Genomic DNA, 17,895 nt, shown 5'->3' with positions numbered 1-17,895 from the left:
TAGTTTAAGTAAGTTGTATCCAATATTTGGGACACACTTATATCAAAAAACATTCCATTGAATTTCCACTCAAATTTAACTGGTATCTGAGTCTATTCAGGCTGTTATAACAGAGTCCCACAGATGGCTGGCTTACAAACAACGGAAACTTATTTCTCACAGTTCTGGAGGCTAGGAGGTCCCATGATCTAGGTAGACACCAGCAGATTTAGTGTGCGGTGAGAACTCTCCTCCCAGTTCAGAGACCGCTGTCTTCTTGCTGGGGTTTCTCATGGCAGAAGGGGCCAACTGGCTCTCTGGGGTCACTTATAAGAGCACTAATCCTATTCATGAGGGCTCCCTCACGACTTCATCATCTTCCAAAGGCTCCACCTCCTAATACCATCCCATTGGGGATTAGGATTTAACGTATGAATTTTGGGGGAGATATAAGCATTCAGTCTATAACTAGTGGGCGTCCAATATTTTCTCTGGCAACCCTAGCCTGGTGACTCCTGAGGGACAGGTGTTATCACCAACTACATGGACAGAGGTGGAAGAAAGGCCCTCCCCACTTGTGTTGACATAAAACCATTATGAAAATCCCATCCCCAAAATTCATGACGCAGCATCCTCAAATCTGACTCCCTTGGGCAGCGGGCCTTCTCTTAAGTGGGGAAGCAGAGCAGGAAAAAAAGGTAAGGAATGTAGAACCTTCTGTAGCAGGCCTGCTGGCAGAGGGGGCTTTGTAGGGCTCGGCAACCCAGGACTCATTTGCTAACATGCCCAATGGCTCCATGCTTCAGGGAGGCTGTCTACTGCTCAAATTCTCTGGCTCCGACAGTCCTGGAACACTGAGGCTATTCCCCTCTGGTTGTGGGGAAATTACTTGGGTCTGAAAAATGGGTTGATGGTCAGAGCAGAACTAACCTTTCAGGAGCCTCTGACCTCACAAGCAGTGTCTGAGGAAAGTCCCTGGAGACCCCATGCAATGAGAGCCAGCAGCAGGCAGGGGAGGAGCCCCTGCACCTGCCTGAGGTGTGAAAGTGGGTATGAGGCCGGCACATCTACAAACCTCTCTGCCCATCAAGAGAAGATGCTCCACAGTGAGGGGCCCAGGTGGTGCAGCCACAAGCCTGGCTCTGAAGTAACAAGTGTACAGGAAGCCTTGGCTGAGCACAGGAATGTGTGAGCCTTTGTGTGTGCCAGTGAATGTCTATGTATGTGTGTCTGTGTGTCTGTGTATATCTTTCCTGGGTATATCTATGGGTGCCTGTATGTGTCTGGGAGTGTCTGTCAGTGTGTGTGTATCTGTCTGTGTGTGTCTGTGGGTACCTGTGTGTGTCTGTGGAGTCCTGTGTCCTATGTGTCTGTCAATGTCTATGAGCACCTGTGTGTCTCTGTGTATCCATGTCTCCATCTCTGAAGTGTCTGTGGGTCTCTGGGGTCATACATGTCTGTGTCTGCATGTGGGGACATGTTTCTTTCTCCACAACACACCGTATCTCTGCTCATGAGAGGCCAAGGAGGAGAAACAGGCCATCTCTACATGTCTCCCAGTTGCAGGCTGAGATTCTGATAAAATCCCCTTTTTCTAGAAGGCATTCTTAGGCGGTTTCCCTTTGGTCCTGGGGCCCCCACTGCCTCCATATGCAGGATCCTGCCATGGGCAACAGCAGGTAGTGTGGGAAGGTTTGAGGTGAGCTGCTCTTAGCTCCAGCTCAGACAGCAAGTCGGGCCAAAGCTGCTGTTGGCCATGCTGCGCAGAACTGGAGTCTGGGTTTGTCTGGAATCTCCAGTAAATAAACAGGAAATTCCCAAGTGGCTCCTGAAAATGACTTGCATACACTAGGGTGAAAGTGAATAGTCTTTAGGAAAAATAGGACTCATAACTCACACTTTCTTCCCAGGCTCATTTTTTCCCAAAGAGATGTTTTTATAAAGTTATGAATGGATTTTTTAAACCATATAATAAAAGGACATGGAAAGCAGGCTTAAAAGGGATGGAATCCTGATTTAGTCAAAGAAAACAGAATGACGCAGGGAATAGTGATACAGAGACCCACGCCCTGAGGCCACAGCTGCTGCCTGAGAGTGCCGAGTTTTCCCGGATGCCCGGGGATATGTGAGCATGTATGAGGACACTTACACCAGCGTTTTCCTACACATGGGAGCTTACTGAGCACATATTAAAATATCTTCATTCACAGGATCCTGCTTTCTAGTGGCAGACACATGCCTTTGTGCGAACGGATGAAACCCTGGACTTTAGTTGTTTCCCAACTTTTGTCACAAGCCCTGCTGCAGTGAACACCTTTGTCCTAAGTTTTCACTTGATGGTGAGTAAACTATAGACGGAGTCGCTAAGTCACACATGTACAAGCACATGCTGAGTGGTGCTGCTGCCTCTGTGGGGCGTGGAGGTGGACAGAGCCAAGTGAGGCCACATACAAGCCACACGGCCACCAAGCTCTGCCACACAGCCCAGTGGGGGACACAGGAGCAGGGACAGCATGCCCTGAAGAGATAAAAAGTGTTTCCCACACCTAATACCACCTTAGGGGGCAGCGGAAGAGGGGAAGACACTTGGCATCCAGATGAGGCGGTATTGATTCTCACCAGGTTTACTCATTAGGATCAGGCCAAGAGGACCAGAAGGGGCACCGAGTCCTATTGACCTCAGGCTCAAGGAACGGGACACTGCTGATTGACAAGCTGCTCCAGGAATAAGAGTCAGAAGAAGCTGCCTTTCCCTGCACTTAAAAGAAGAGCAGAGCAAATGTGTGGCCCAGGTCAAGTGTGATTCCTCAACCTCTGCCTCCTTCTCCTCGAGTTCTGGTTCATCCCTCCCATATTGGCCCCATAACCAAGTCTGTCTTCTGTGTCTCACATTCCATACATGCCTTGCCTGTGCCAAGCCACCCAGAACAATGGACTGCCATGGGTGGGATTCCTCAGCCACTGGGGGTCTGGGACCCACCTGCAGCCCTAAAAGGTAGCTGAGGCCTCCAACCAGCACCCAGCCTTCTTCTGTCTCATGGGCCTGTGGGCGAGCTCCTCCCAATGACTCAGGACTAGCTCTACTCCCATATTTACTACTGAGTGTATACTGTTGATGCAGACCAAACCTGACCAATACCGTGCCAGTGGAGGGACTCTGTTCTAAGACTGGGGGTCTCAGGCCCCACATGGATAATCAGATGCCTGGTCTGGGCCCCACTGCCCAGGGTTGTCTTCATCCCTTCCCAGCCTGAAGGCTGCTTACACAGAACACAATGACAGCTCTTGAACCTCACACAGAGGAAGCTGCGTCCCACCCTGAAACTTCCTCCTACAGTACATGAGTTTCTGTTGTACAAAGAGTGAGGGAGTCATCAAGATGAATAATCTGCTCTTTTCAAATTTGGATACAATCATACAGAGTATGTTCTCTGTCTATGATGAAATCAAACTAGAAATCAATACCAAAACTCAACAGGAAAGTCTATAAACACTGAAAATTAAACAATACACTTCTAAATAATCCATGCATCAAAGAGGAAATCTCAAAGGAAATTTTAGAATACACAGAACTGAATAAAAATTGTCATGGTTAATTTTATCTGTCAACTTGACTGGGCTAAGGAGTTGCCCATTATATCTGGTTAAACATTATCTCTGGTTGTATCTGTGAGCGTGTCTCTGGAACAGATTAGCATTTGAATTGATGGATTCAATAAAGCTGATGGCCTCCCCAACGTGGGTGGGCACCATGCATTCAGCGAGGACCTGAATAACACAAAAAGGCAGAAGAAGGTTGAACTCACTCTCTGCTTGACTGCTTGAGCGATAATTTGAATCTTCTCCTGCCCTTGTTGGTCCCAGTTATCAGGCCTTCAGACTCAAACCGGAATCTATAGCATCGGCTGTCAGCTCTTAGACCTTCCAACTATACCTTTGATTGCCCTGGGTCTCCAATTTGCAGATGACAGATCATAGAAATTCCCAGCCTCTGTAATTGCCTGAATCAATACCGTATATGAAATCTCTTTATAGATAGATGATAGATAGATAGATAGATAGATAAATAGATGATAGATAGATAGATAGATAGATATGGAAAATGGAGATACAAGTAGAGACATATATCATCTGCCATGATCTATCTATAGATAGATTATATAGATACATAGATATAGTTATATAGATATACAATCGATCCTGTTTCTCTGGAGAGCCCTAATACAAAAAATGAAAATACAGCATATATAAATAAGCAAGACATGGTTAAAGCAATGTTGAGAGGGAAATTTGTAGCACTAAATTCTTCTGTTAGAAGAGATGAAGGACTTCTAGCATCACAACATGAGGAGTTCTGTGGACATGCTCCTCAGGGAAACTGTTGAAAAGCATAAAAAAAACAACTACTGAAAAAACATTATCTCAAGTGTCAGATAATGGTCCTAAAAATATACAGCAAATGAAAGCAAAAAACATGTATTCAGGAAAATCTACTATAATTCATTAAGAACAGTGAGAGTTTGTAATATATGAACCAAAACCTGCTCCATCCCTTCTCCCTCCCAACTCAGCAAGGCAGAAACTCCATTCCAGTTGGATGCAGCCAAGAACACATTGCTCTCTTTCCTGGGGCTCCCAGAATCTTCCCAGGAAGAACAGGTCAGCACTTTGTATCCTACCTCCAGCTGCTTGAGGCTGAGTTCTAGTGAGTATGGCTGAGAGGTGGAAGATCCCTTCTGTACAACCACCACTCATGGGTAAATTTTCCACTTTGGACAATGATGCCACTGAGAATACAGGGACCCCAAACACCTTTGCTCCACCTTGTAATGTGGTGGTTCCATTCTAGGAAAGGTAAACAGAAACAGAGGCTACTGCCCAACCCCATCTAGCAGGTACTCAGCTCCTAAAGTGTGGATATCACCTAAAGAAATGTATATCATTTTCCCCAACTCACCTCAATAGCCAAGGCTCAGAGATTTTACCTGGGGGGAAAGCAGATAACTTGAGAAAGAAATCCTAGGAGGAGTCCATCTGGTATTAGAACAAATACCAAATATTGATCCCCAGAACCACTCTTTGAATGGAGCCATACTTTGACTGTATTAGTGTATAGAATAATTGTTGAAAACAATGTAGCAATTAGCCAGCAATTAGTAGAGCATAATAGCTGGGTGTTATCAGAGAAAGAGACAGAGACAGTACTGCCAAACCCATGGTCATCACAGAGTGGCTGTGGGTATACCCAAAGCTGTCCCCAACTCCGTAAGAGCAATATCAAAGGCTTAACACTGCAGGGGGGAATAAATTCTACAAAAAACACCCAACAATTCACTAAACAAATAAACATGCAATAACAATAACAAGCCTTTTAGGGGAGTTGAGTACCAGTATCAGAGTTGCTACAAGTTATTATCCAAAATATCCCAACACAAAGTAATGAAACATACAAAGAAACAGGAAAGCATAACCCATATACCAGGAAAGAAGCAAGCAATAGAAATTGCCTGTGACAGTGACTAAATGTCACTGACTTTAGTAAAGACTTTAAAGTGGCCATTATAATATGTTCAAAGAATAAATGAAACTATGATTAAAGAAGTTAAGAAAAGCATGATAACAATGTTTCATCAAACAGAGAATATCATAAAGAGATAGATTTAAAAAAATTTTTTTTTAACATTTATTTATTTTTGAGACAGAGAGAGACAGAGCATGAATGGGGGTGGGTCAGAGAGAGAGGGAGACACATAATCTGAAACAGGCTCCAGGCTCTGAGCGGTCAGCACAGAGCCCGACGCAGGGCTCGAACTCACGGACCGCGAGATCATGACCTGAGCCGAAGTCGGACACCTAACCGACTGAGCCCCCCAAGCGCCCCAAGATAGACTTTTTTTTAAGCAAATGGGAACACTGGAATAGGAAAGTAACAAAGAAAATAAAATTTCCACTAGAGGGATTCAACAGTAGATTTAAACTGGCAAAAGAAAGAATTTTAGCAAAGCTAAAGATAGATCAATAAAGAGTATGCAAGCTGAAGAAAAGAGAAAAATAGACAAAGAAAAACAAACAGAGCTTCAAAGATATGTGGGACACCATTAAGTACAGCAATACAAATGTATAGTAGTCCCCCCTTATCCGTGGGGAATACATTTTAAGACCCAGTGGATATCTGAAATTGTGGATAGCACTGAATCTTATATAAACTATGTTTTTTCCCTATACATACATACCCATAATAAAATTTAATTTATAAATTAGGCACAGTAAGAAACTAACAACAATAACCAATAATAAAATAGAACAATTGTAAAGTTATATGAATGTAATCTCTCTGTCTCTTTCTGTCTTGTATTGTACCCACCTTCTTGTGATGATGTGAGATGATAAAATGCTTATTTGATGAGATGAAGTGAGGTGAATGACGTAGGCACAGTGAAGTAGTATTAGGCTACTATTTATTGACCTTCAGTGATATGTCGGGATGATCATCTGCTTCCAGACTGCAGCTGAATGTAGCTAATTGAAACCATTCAAAACAAAATCATGGATAAGAGGGGACTACTCTAATCGGGGTGCCAGAAAGTGTTAAAGTAAATAAACAAGGAAACTGTTAGACTGAGGTGGCCTTGATAGCCTGTGTAAGCAACCCAAAACCTAAGCCAGAGTCAGTTTTACAAATGCACCCATATCTGAGAAAATGAAATTTAAGGACAATCAATCACAAATAGTTAACTAGGTTTTCCCAAATAAGGCAACTACTTAAGCCCTACCAGTCAAATCATTTCCTTGCTCTACTTCCATATCTTCTCTATAAAAGTCTTTCCTCGGGGCGCCTGGGTGGCGCAGTCGGTTAAGCGTCCGACTTCAGCCAGGTCACGATCTCGCGGTCCGTGAGTTCGAGCCCCGCATCGGGCTCTGGGCTGATGGCTCGGAGCCTGGAGCCTGTTTCCGATTCTGTGTCTCCGTCTCTCTCTGCCCCTCCCCCGTTCATGCTCTGTCTCTCTCTGTCCCAAAAATAAAAAAATAAAAAATAAATAAATAAATAAAATAAATAAAAGTCTTTCCTCTTATTTCTGTGAACAGAGCATTCCTAACCACTTTTGTTTGGTGCTGTCCAATTCAAATTGATGTTTGCTCAAATAAACACTTCAAATTTTTAATGTGTCTCAGTTTATCTTTTAACAAGGAGAGGAGAGAGAGAAAGAAAAAGGAAAAATACCCAAAGAAATGATCTACACATCCAAGCTCAATGAACTCCAAAAATGCTGAAAACCAAAAACAAGTAGAAAATCTTAAAAACAACAAGGGAAAAAAATGCATCACTTATAAGTGAACCCCAAGAAGATTAACAGTTGACTTTGCATCAGAAACAATGGTGACCAAAAGAAAGTGAGATAACCTATTCAAAGTGATCAAAGAAAAAACTTTCAACCAAGAATTCTGTATCCAGCAAAGTGATCTTTCAAAGACGGAAGGTGAAATAAAGACATTCCCGATACACAGAAAATGAGAGAATTTGTTTCTAGCAGCCCCTCCTCCATACAAGAAATACTAAAGGAAGTTCTTCACGATGAAAGTAAGTGACCCCAGAGGGTAATTAAAATTTACACAAGAAAACAAAAAACATTAGTAAAGATAATTATGTAATTATATTGTTTAATTGTAAAAGATCCTATAAAATGTCTATTTTTTATTCGCTGTTCTTAACTGGTTTAAAAAGCAATTACATAAAATGATATGCTTATAATGTATACTTGGACATATATATAATATATATAGTTTAGGTTCAAAGACACAACTAGATTGAAAGAAAACAGATTTAAAAATATACCATTTAAAGAGAAATTTCAAGAAAATTGGGGTGGTTATCTTAATAACACATACTTTAAAACAACAACAAAAACACTGTTACTAGAGATAAAGATTGCCTCAATGCAACTCACCAATACCTCCCACAAAGAAATTCAATGCTCATCTGGAACTCCAATTTTTGCAATTTTCATCAAGAGAGCACCTTCAGATTACCTGGTCTGGAGGACTGCAGAGTTTACAGTTGTGGTCCCAAACGACCATATATATTTGCATACCTTAAAAGCTGCTGCCTGAGGGTCTTGCTTTAAATCAGCCAGAAGCTAGATGCTAACCGAGATCCCTCTCTCTGGAACACTCACAAATCTTGGTACACCCTGAATAACTGGGACAAATTAAGAATAAATCAGTCTGATTAGACAGTCACAAAGGTTCAAGAGACAACCAAGAACTAGGGCAAAGTTAAATGATAAGTTTCATCTCTAACACAAGGCTACTCCTTCAAGACTGGATAGGTGGTTGTTTCAGCTACTATATAGACACCAACACAGAGAATGAAGCAAAAAAAGAAAAGAAAAGAAAAGAAAAAAAAACAGAGGAATATGTTTCAAACAAAATATAAGATAAAACCTCAGAAAAAAACCTTAATGAAATGGAGATAAGTTATCTGATAAAGAGTTCAAAGTAATGGTTATAAAGATGCTCATTTAACTCAGCAGAATAATAGATGAACACAGTGAAAACTTCCATAAAGACAGAAAATACAAGAAAGTACCAAACAGAAGTAAAAAAGCTGAAGAACACAATAATTGAACTAAAAAATACAGTAGAGAGATTTAACAGCATTCTAAGTGAAGCAGAAGAATGGATCAGCAAGTTGGAATACAAGGCAGTGCAATTCACCCAATCAGAGAAGAGAAGAAGAAGAAGAAGAAGAAGAAGAAGAAGAAGAAGAAGAAGAAAGAAGAAGAAGAAAGAAGAAGAAGAGGAGGAAGAGGAAGATGAAGAGGAAGAAGGAGAAGGAGAAGGAGAAGGGAAGGAGGAGGAGAGGAAGAAGAAGAAGAAAGAAGAAGAGGAGGAAGAAGAAGATGAAGAGGAAGAAGGAGAAGGAGAAGGAGAAGGGAAGGAGGAGGAGGAGGAGGAGGAGGAGGAGAAGAAGAAGAAGAGAAGAAGAAGAGGAAGAGGAAGAAGGAGGAGAGAAGAAAGGAAGGAGGAGGAGGAGGAGAAAGAGAAGGAGAGGAGAAGGAGAAGGAGAAGGAGAAGGAAAAGGAGGAGGAGGAGGGGGAGGAGGAGGAGGAGGAGGAGAAAGGAAAAAATTTTTAAGCAAAGATCACTTACAGGAACTATAGGACAACATCAAGTGAAATAACATTCACAGTCTGAGAAGAAAAGGAAAGGGGGACAGAAACTTATTTGAAGAAATGATGGCTGAAAATTTTCCTGACCTGGGGAAGGAAACAGACACTGAGATCAGAAAGCCCAAAGAGTTCCAAATAAGATGAACTCAAAGAGACCCAAGTTATAATTAAAATATCAAAAGTTTAAAAAAAAAGAATTTTAAAAGCAGCAAGTGAAAAGCTACTTGTTACTCTAAGAGAAACTACATAAGCCTATAAGCAGATTTCTCAGCAGAAAGTTTGCAGTGCTCTTCCAACCAATAATACTCTTCCCAGCAAGGCTATCATTCAAAATTGAAGAAAAAACAAAAAGTTTTCCAGACAAGCAAAAGCTTACAAGAAATCAAAAGGGCCTTCTTTAAGTTGAAAAGAAAAGGCACTAATTAGTAATGAGAAAACATATGAAAGTAAAAAGCTCACTGAAAAGGTAAATATATATTAAAGAATTAATCACTTATGAAACTTGTATGAAGGTTAAAAGACAAAAGTAGTAAAAATAACTACAATAGTTAAGGGATATACAAATTTTAAAATTATAACATCAAAAACATAGATAAATAGATTGACAGGTGAAAGAGACAGATCTATATCTATATCACACACACACACACACACACACACACACACACATACACACACTCACACCATATTACCTATTATCTGTTTCCCTGGGGAACTCTAATATAGTAACCAAGTGGGATATATCCCAAGAATGAAAGGTGTTTTAACACCTGAATATCAATTAATATAATGTACCATGTCAATAGAATAAAGGACAAAAATCATGTGATCATCTCACTAGACTCAGAAAAAGAATTTCATAAAATCCAACACACTTTCATGATTAGAAATATTCAACAAGCCAGAAATAGAAGAGATCTTTCTCAACCTGATTAAAGATGTCTACAAAAACCCCATAGCTAATATCATACTTATGGTGAAAGGCTGAATGCTTTCCTCCTGAGATCAGAAACAAGACAAAGATGTCTGCTTTTACCACTTCTACTTGACGTAATGTTGGAGGTTCTACCTAGGGAAATTAGGCAATAAAAAGAAATAAAAACATTGAAATTGGAAAAGAAGTAAAACTATCCAATTTGCCTATGACAAGATTTTGTATAAAAACAATTCTAAAAATCTATTAGAACTTATAAATGAGTTCAGCAAAGTGGCAGCATACAAGATCAATACACAAAAATCAACTGTATTTTTCTACACATTAGCAACAAACAACTGAAAATGAAAATAAGAAAACAATTCCATCCACAATAAAATACACAGAATTAAATACTGAGAATAAATTTATCAAAAGGAATACAAAACCTATATTCTGAAAATTATAATGTTGAAAGAAAATGAAAGTGATTTAAATAAATGGAAAAACATCCTATGTTCATGGATTGATGACAATATTGCTAAGATGGCAATATTCCCAATATTAATCTACAAAGTCAATGTAGCTCTTATTAAATTCTCAGCTGACTTCTTTGCAGAAGTTGACAATCTGATTCTCAAGCTACAGTAATTAAGTCAGTGTGATACTGGTTGAAGGATAAGCATATATATCAATGGGATAGAATTAGAGTCAGAAATAAACCCTTACATTTATGGTCAATTGATTGTGACAGTAGTACCAAGACAATTCCAGGGGGAAAGGAAGAGCCTTTTCTACAAATAGCTCTGGGACTACTAGATATATCTACATGCATTCCTCATATCATACACAAAACTTAACTGAAAATGGATCATAGAACTAAATCAAATACTTAAGACTATAAAACTCTTAACACAAAAATAGGAATAAATTTTTATTACCCTGGGCCAGGCTAGATATGACACCAAAAGCAAAAGCAACAACAACAACAACAACAACAAAAACAGATAACTTGGACTTCACCCAAATTACATATTTTATGTTTCAAAAGACAGCAACAAGAAAGTAAGAAAACAATGCACAGAACAAGAGGGAAAAAATTGCAAGTCATATATCTGATAAGGGACTTGCATTTAGAATACATTAAGAGCTATGACAGTTCACCAACAAAAAGACAAATACCCTCATTAAAAATGGGCAAAGAACCTGAATAGATATTTCACCAAAGAAGATATGCAGATGGCTAATAAGCATAAACAAGATGTTCAATATTGTTAACCATCAAGGAAATACAAATAAAATCCTCAATGAGATACCACTTCACATACATTGGGAGAGCTAGCATTAAAAACCCAGATCACAACGAATGTTAGCAAGGATATGGAAAAATCAGAACCCTTATACACTATTGGCAGGAATGTAAAATGATGTCACCACTTTGGAAAATAATCTGACAGGCTCTAAAATTGTTAAACAGGGATCCCATATGGCCCAACAATTCCACTACTGAATCTATCCCCAAGAAAAATGAAAACATGCCTACACAAAAACTTGTACACTAATGTTCCTAACAACATTATTCATAATTGGCAAAAAATGGAAAAAAAAACTAATGTCCATCAGTTGAAGAATAGATAACTAAATGTGGTATATCCATACAATGGAATGCTGTTTTGCAACAAAAATGAAGTAGTCATACATGCTACAACATGAACGAACTTTATATTATTATGCTAAGAGGAAGAAGCCAGTTACAAAGGACATCATATGTATGATTCTATTTATACGAAATTTCCCAAATGAACAAATCTAAAAAAAATTAGTCATTTCCATAAGCTGGGGATAGGAAGAATGGGGTGACTTCCCATGAGTATGGTGTTTCTTTTTTGAGTGATGAAAATATTCTAAAATTCTGGTAATAGTTTCACAGGTAAGTGAATATACCAAAACCAATGAATTGTATGGCATGCGAATTATAGATCAATAATCAATAAAATTGTTATATTTAAAACAATGAAGTTAAAATAAAAGAATAGAAAAAAATCAAAGAAGCAAAAAGCTGATTAATCAAAACAATAATATTGCCAAACCACTAGCACTTTTAGTTTTATAAAAACTGCCAAACTGCTTTCCAGAGTGGCTGTACCGTTTTACATTCCCACCTCTAGCATCCTTCAAGATATCGAGGATGGGGGCACTTGGGTGGCTGTCAGTTAAGCATCCAACTCGATTTCAGCTCAGGTCATGATCTCACAGTTGTGAGATCGATTCCCAAGTCAGGCTCTGTGCTGGGCATGGAACCTGTTTCAGATTCTCTCTCCCTCTCTCTTTGCCCTTCCCCCACTTGAACGTGTGCTCTCTCTCCCTTTATCTCTCTCTCTCTCTCTCTCTGTCTCAAAAAAAAAAAAAATCTCAGGGCGCCTGGGTGGCTCGGTCGGTTGGGCATCCGACTTCGGCTCAGGTCATGATCTCACGGTCCGTGAGTTCGAGCCCCGCCTCGGGCTCTGTGCTGACCGCTCAGAGCCTGGAGCCTGTTTCGGATTCTGTGTCTCCCTCTCTCTCTACCCCTCCCCTGTTCATGCTCTGTCTCTCTCTGTCTCAAAAATAAATAAACAAAATTTTTAAAAAATCTAGACAGGAACAAAAAATAAAAGTCTCCATATAAAGAAACAAAAATACCTTGGGCTTCAGACTCTTCTACAACACAGAATAGCAGAAGACCATAATGTTACTCCTAAGAATTTTGAAGGAATGTTTATAGCTCAAGAATACCTTAGTGCATTTGGACTGCTATAATAAAAATCTCATAGACTGGGTGGCCTAAACAGGAGACATTTTATTGCTCACAGTTCTGGAGGCTAGAAGTCCAGCAGATTCAATGCCTGATGAAGGCTTGCTTCCTGGTTCATAGACAGCCATATTTTCACTAGGTCCTCATATGGAAGAAAGAGTAGGGAACTCTTCATGGTCTCTTTTGTAAGGGCACTAATCCTACAAATGAGGGCTCTACCCTTATGACCTAATCACCTCCCAAAAGCCCTACCTCCTAATAACATTACATTGGAGGTTAGGTTTCAACATATGGATTTGGGGGGATCAAAAACATTCAGTCTATAAGAAATTATATGGTTAACTACTTTGTATCTCATGTGGAATAGTCAAATGGAAGGCATTCTTAGATGGGAAAGTGTTTGTTCAGAAAACATACCACCAAAAATTCTTACAGACATAGCCCCAATTGAATGAGGTAAAAAACAACTTAATGTTTTTTAAAAAAATGATAAAAATATGGTGTTAAATGTTGCCAGTGAGCACATAAACCAGCTGTAAGAAAGATCAACATAAATCATTGCTATGAATCTAGTTACAGAATTGAATATAAATGCCGAGAATTCTTCTTGAGACAAAAGAAATTTACATCATAATAGTTCCATGCCAGTGATCTAGATATACACACCAGTTTATTTTGCTAAGTACCAAGAAGTGAGTGAATAAGAGACCAGGTGAGGAGAAATCTTTTTTTCATTTTATGGTTATGAATATAGGCAATAATCTAAAAGAACCCTGTGAACAGAAAGAAGAAGCAGGGAAGATACTTTCCAAAACACAGAGAAGATACCCACCAAAGATAACAAAATCCATTAAATGAAAGACAAAACAAAAGAAAGAGCAAGGAAGCATAAAAGTAAAAAAGCATGCAACAACATGGCAAAAATAAGACTGAAGGTATCAGTTACAATGACAAATGTAGATAGGTCATGTATCTCTGTAATAGGACATAAACTATTGGTTTAATTCAAAAAACAATATCCAAGCACATGCTGTTTATAAGAGACACACTTAAAGGTGTGGAATGTGATTTGTGAACACAAGGGCAGTGACCACATGCTGTCCTGCAGAGCCCAGCCCTGGGACACCATGTGGCATGTAAGAGATAACTCAGTATGTATTTGCTAATGAAAGCAAGGGGGTAGGCAAAAATGTGCTAGGTAAATGCAGACAAGCAAGTGAAAAATACAGATATCAAAAGTTTTTTTTTTAATCACAGAAAATAAAATCCAAAACAAAAGTATTAAAATAGGGCAAAGAAGATCATTTTATTTTGCCTAAGGATATAAATCATATATATCTATTTTTGAAATGAAATTATAATCATAATTAATGAAATCATAATTCCATTATCCTTCTTATATGTGAAATATTATTACCTCAAAATATGTAACATAAAAAGTTTTGGGGGCGCCTGGGTGGCTCAGTCAGTTAAGCATTTGACTCTTGGTTTCAGCTCAGGCCGTGATCTCACGGTTGGTGGGTTCAAGCCCCGTGTCAGGCTCTGCGCTGACAGCATGGAGCCTACTTAGGATTCTCTCTCTCCCCCTCTCTTTCTGCCCCTCCCCTGCTTGCTCTCTCTGTGTATCTCTCTCAAAATAAATAAATCAACTTAAAAAATAAAATAATAAAAATAAAATAAAAAGTTTTTAAAACACCAGGAGAGAAATTGGCAAAAATGCAGTTGTAGTGAGCAGTTTGACCCTATCTCTCTCACACTCTTTGACAGAGGCAGTATATTTGGAATCAACAAGAATATTGAGGTCTTGAATAACATGATCAATACTGCTGATTTAACAGACACTGCTGGTGAAGTCAACACACCACTTCCCCTCCCAGCATTTGTCTAGAGACATCCTCCATCACGTGAACTATTTTTTAATGTTTATTTATTTCTGAGACAGAGAGACAGAGCATGAGTGGGGGAGGGGCTGAGAGAGAGGGAGACACAGAATCGGAAGCAGGCTCCGGGCTCTGAGCCATCAGCCCAGAGCCCGACGCGGGGCTCAAACTCATGACCTGAGCCGAAGCCGGACGCTCAACCAACTGAGCCACCCAGGTGCCCCTGAACTATTTTTTAAATGAAGGAGTCTATCTGGGGGACCAGGAGTCTTTTTGGGAAGCTGGTGAGTGGATGGGGTAGAGGGGACAGTATGGCAGATACTCCCTTTCTGGTCCCCAGGACTGGGTTTGAGCTCCTGAAGTTGGAAATGAGGACTAAAGGTAAAGAATAAAGTTTTCCTGAGCAGTCTGTTAATTTCTGGGTCAGAAGTCACCTATCCATGAAGAAAAAAGTCTTAGAGTCCAGACTGGGGCACAAAGGGACCTCTATTTGGTTCAGATGACAAGTGTGGCTTAGAGCTGGGCAAGTAAGTACCCATCAGTCTTCCCACTTCTATGGGAAGACAGGCCATATTCAGTGGAGATCTTGTCAATGAGGTGGGGTGTGTGTGTGTGTGTGTGTGTGTGTGTGTGTTTGTGGTGGGGTGATCATGTCTTCATAATTTGGGTATAATTTGAGCATAAGAGGAATGTGCATATTACGTTGCAGTCATAGGCTAGTGATCTGTGAGCCATGTCTACTCAAATTTTACATTAAAAAAAACCTTTCTTTTCCAGCATTCAAGAAATATTTATAAACATTGATTACATACTGGGCCACAGAGAAAACCTCAATAAATACCAAAAAGCAAAAAGTGTATTGAGGGTCTAAAACCTCAGTGCAAAAAAATGTACAAGTTAATGACTACAGCTTAATTTTTTAAATGCATTATGTGGAAACCATACCTCAATTTAAAAAATCTAACCACTTGAAACGTAAAAACAAAAAACACACTCCTACATGAATGTCAGGTGATGGAAGAGATCAAAACTAGAATTACATAGACAGGAATGATGAGAAGACTACCCAGCAAAACTTAGGGGACACAGCCACAGCCTGCTTTCATTACTAAGCAAGAAGGAATGAATATAAGTGACAGGAGTCATCAACATAAGAAATTAGAAAAAGGGAGATAATATGTGAGGACTGTGTTTTAAAAATACACAAACATAAGAATAAAAGCAAAAGTAAATGCATTAGAAGAGAAAAAAGAAAGTCAAGTCTAGATAATAAAACTCAGGCCTGTTCTATGGAGAGACTCATTCTGCAGGCAGTTACGGGGGAGGGTGGCTCTGAGCCTCACCTCTTCCTCCAGCCCTGGGGGCCAGCTGGGGTTGTTTGAGGTTGAATGTAAATCAGAACACTGTAGACGGGGTCCCATGAACAGATGCCAATGTAAGCATGTTGTGAAGAAACCCCTGGTACCAGTTTGTCCCATTTGTGAGTCTGTCCTCCAACTAATTTAAGTAATTTTGGACCACTTGGATTTGGTCATTTGTTCTTTGTGGATCTCAGTCTCCTGATCTCAATCTCTTCCAGTGTTGAGGCACAGAATGAACCAACACAGAGAGATTTTGCAGGCCCTGGCAGCCAGGGAGAGCCCCAAGAGCCAGGCCTAGGTAGCCAGGCAGAGAAAGGTTCTGGGCAGGTGGGGGCCTATAAAACAGCGCTCCCTGCTGAGCCCCCAGGGAACTGCAGATTCATAAGCAAAATAAATGTCATCGTTAAGCCTCTAACAGTTGGAGTGGTTTGCCTCACAGCCATAGTGACTGGGGAAGTTTATTAAGGGAAGAAATTGAAGACAAGTCTAAATCTCCTAATACCCTAGGACATAAGGCTGACATCCTTTATACTTCAATTTAGAAAGATGTTGCTAGGAAAATAACTACCCGTGTGGTTGCTGTCAGGATAGAGGATGGATGTGCAGTGGTTGGCAAAGCGCCTTGCACATAGTAGGTATCCAAGTAGTAAGCAGCAGAGGCTATCCTCACCAACAGCACCTCTCCCAGGACAGTTAAGTATTCAGACAGTGGTATTACGTGTCAATTAGCCTCCCTGTCCCTGGAGCCATTGAAAAGACTTTATGGGTTTTCTGTGGTCAATGACTAGTCCCTTCGCTAATGTCCCCTGCCTTTTCTTTCATTCATGCATCTCTTTTTTAAATTAAAGGCCCTTCTTTGCAAAACTGCTCTCCAACCAACCTCCAGGCTTAAAAATAGGTTCTGGGTCAAGTCCGGGCGGGGTGCGCTGCTGGCAGTGCGTACGAGGACCGCGGAGCCCGAGTAGGGCTACTGGCCCCGGGCGCGGGCACCCGCGTGGAGAGCGGGGGCGCGGGGGCGCAGGCGCCTCCGGGTAGGCCCGCAGGCGCCGCCCTCCCTGGCAGGTCACCGTGACCTCGCCGCCGCTCTCGCTCTCGCTGTGACTCGCGCTTTCCGCTTGCTCCGCTGGGCGGTTCCCGGCTTCCCCAGACAATGAAAGGCCACCGGGGTCAGCTCGGGCTGCCCGCTCCCTCTGCCTGCCAGGCGGCCGCATATGTCACCGGAGGGGCGACCGCGTGGCCGTGGGGTTCAGAGTGTCCCCAGCCGCTCTGGGCTCCCCGACAAAGACGGGGGCGGGGCGGGAGGCGGAGTTTCAGGCCCCTGTGACTCGCCCAGGGGCAGAAAGCATGGAAGATCTGCTGAAGTGGGATCATGCGCAGATATAAGTCCCGGAGCACGTGGGACCAGGACCCTGACCTGTCTTCCAGGAGCCCCCAGTATGTGGGGAGCAGGCAGGCCCAGAAGCGAGTCCTAGCTGAAGCCGCAAGTGCAGCCTGCTTTGAGAGACTAGGCTGGGGTCCAGACGCTGGGAGAAGTCCTGGGGGCAGGAATGTGAGCCCAGCTGAAGGGACTGGCAGGGCTACCCGCGGTGCAACCAGGGAGAAGGCCTGTGAAGGCAACAGCTTCGCGAAGGTCCAAGGGAGAGGGACCTTGGAGGAGGCTCAGTTTGGTTATAGTTTAAGGAAAAGGGAATCATGGCCAACATTAACCCACATCAGCCATAAACCCCAATTAGCACCTCCGTCAGCCAGCCCAGGAATGTTAGAGAAGGAGGCAGGAGTGTGGATCCCAAGACACTGAAAG

The sequence above is a fragment of the Panthera tigris genome, chromosome B3, assembly GCF_018350195.1.
Source record: "Panthera tigris isolate Pti1 chromosome B3, P.tigris_Pti1_mat1.1, whole genome shotgun sequence".
NCBI lineage: Eukaryota > Metazoa > Chordata > Mammalia > Carnivora > Felidae > Panthera > Panthera tigris.
Note: the sequence above shows the minus strand (reverse complement) of the source record.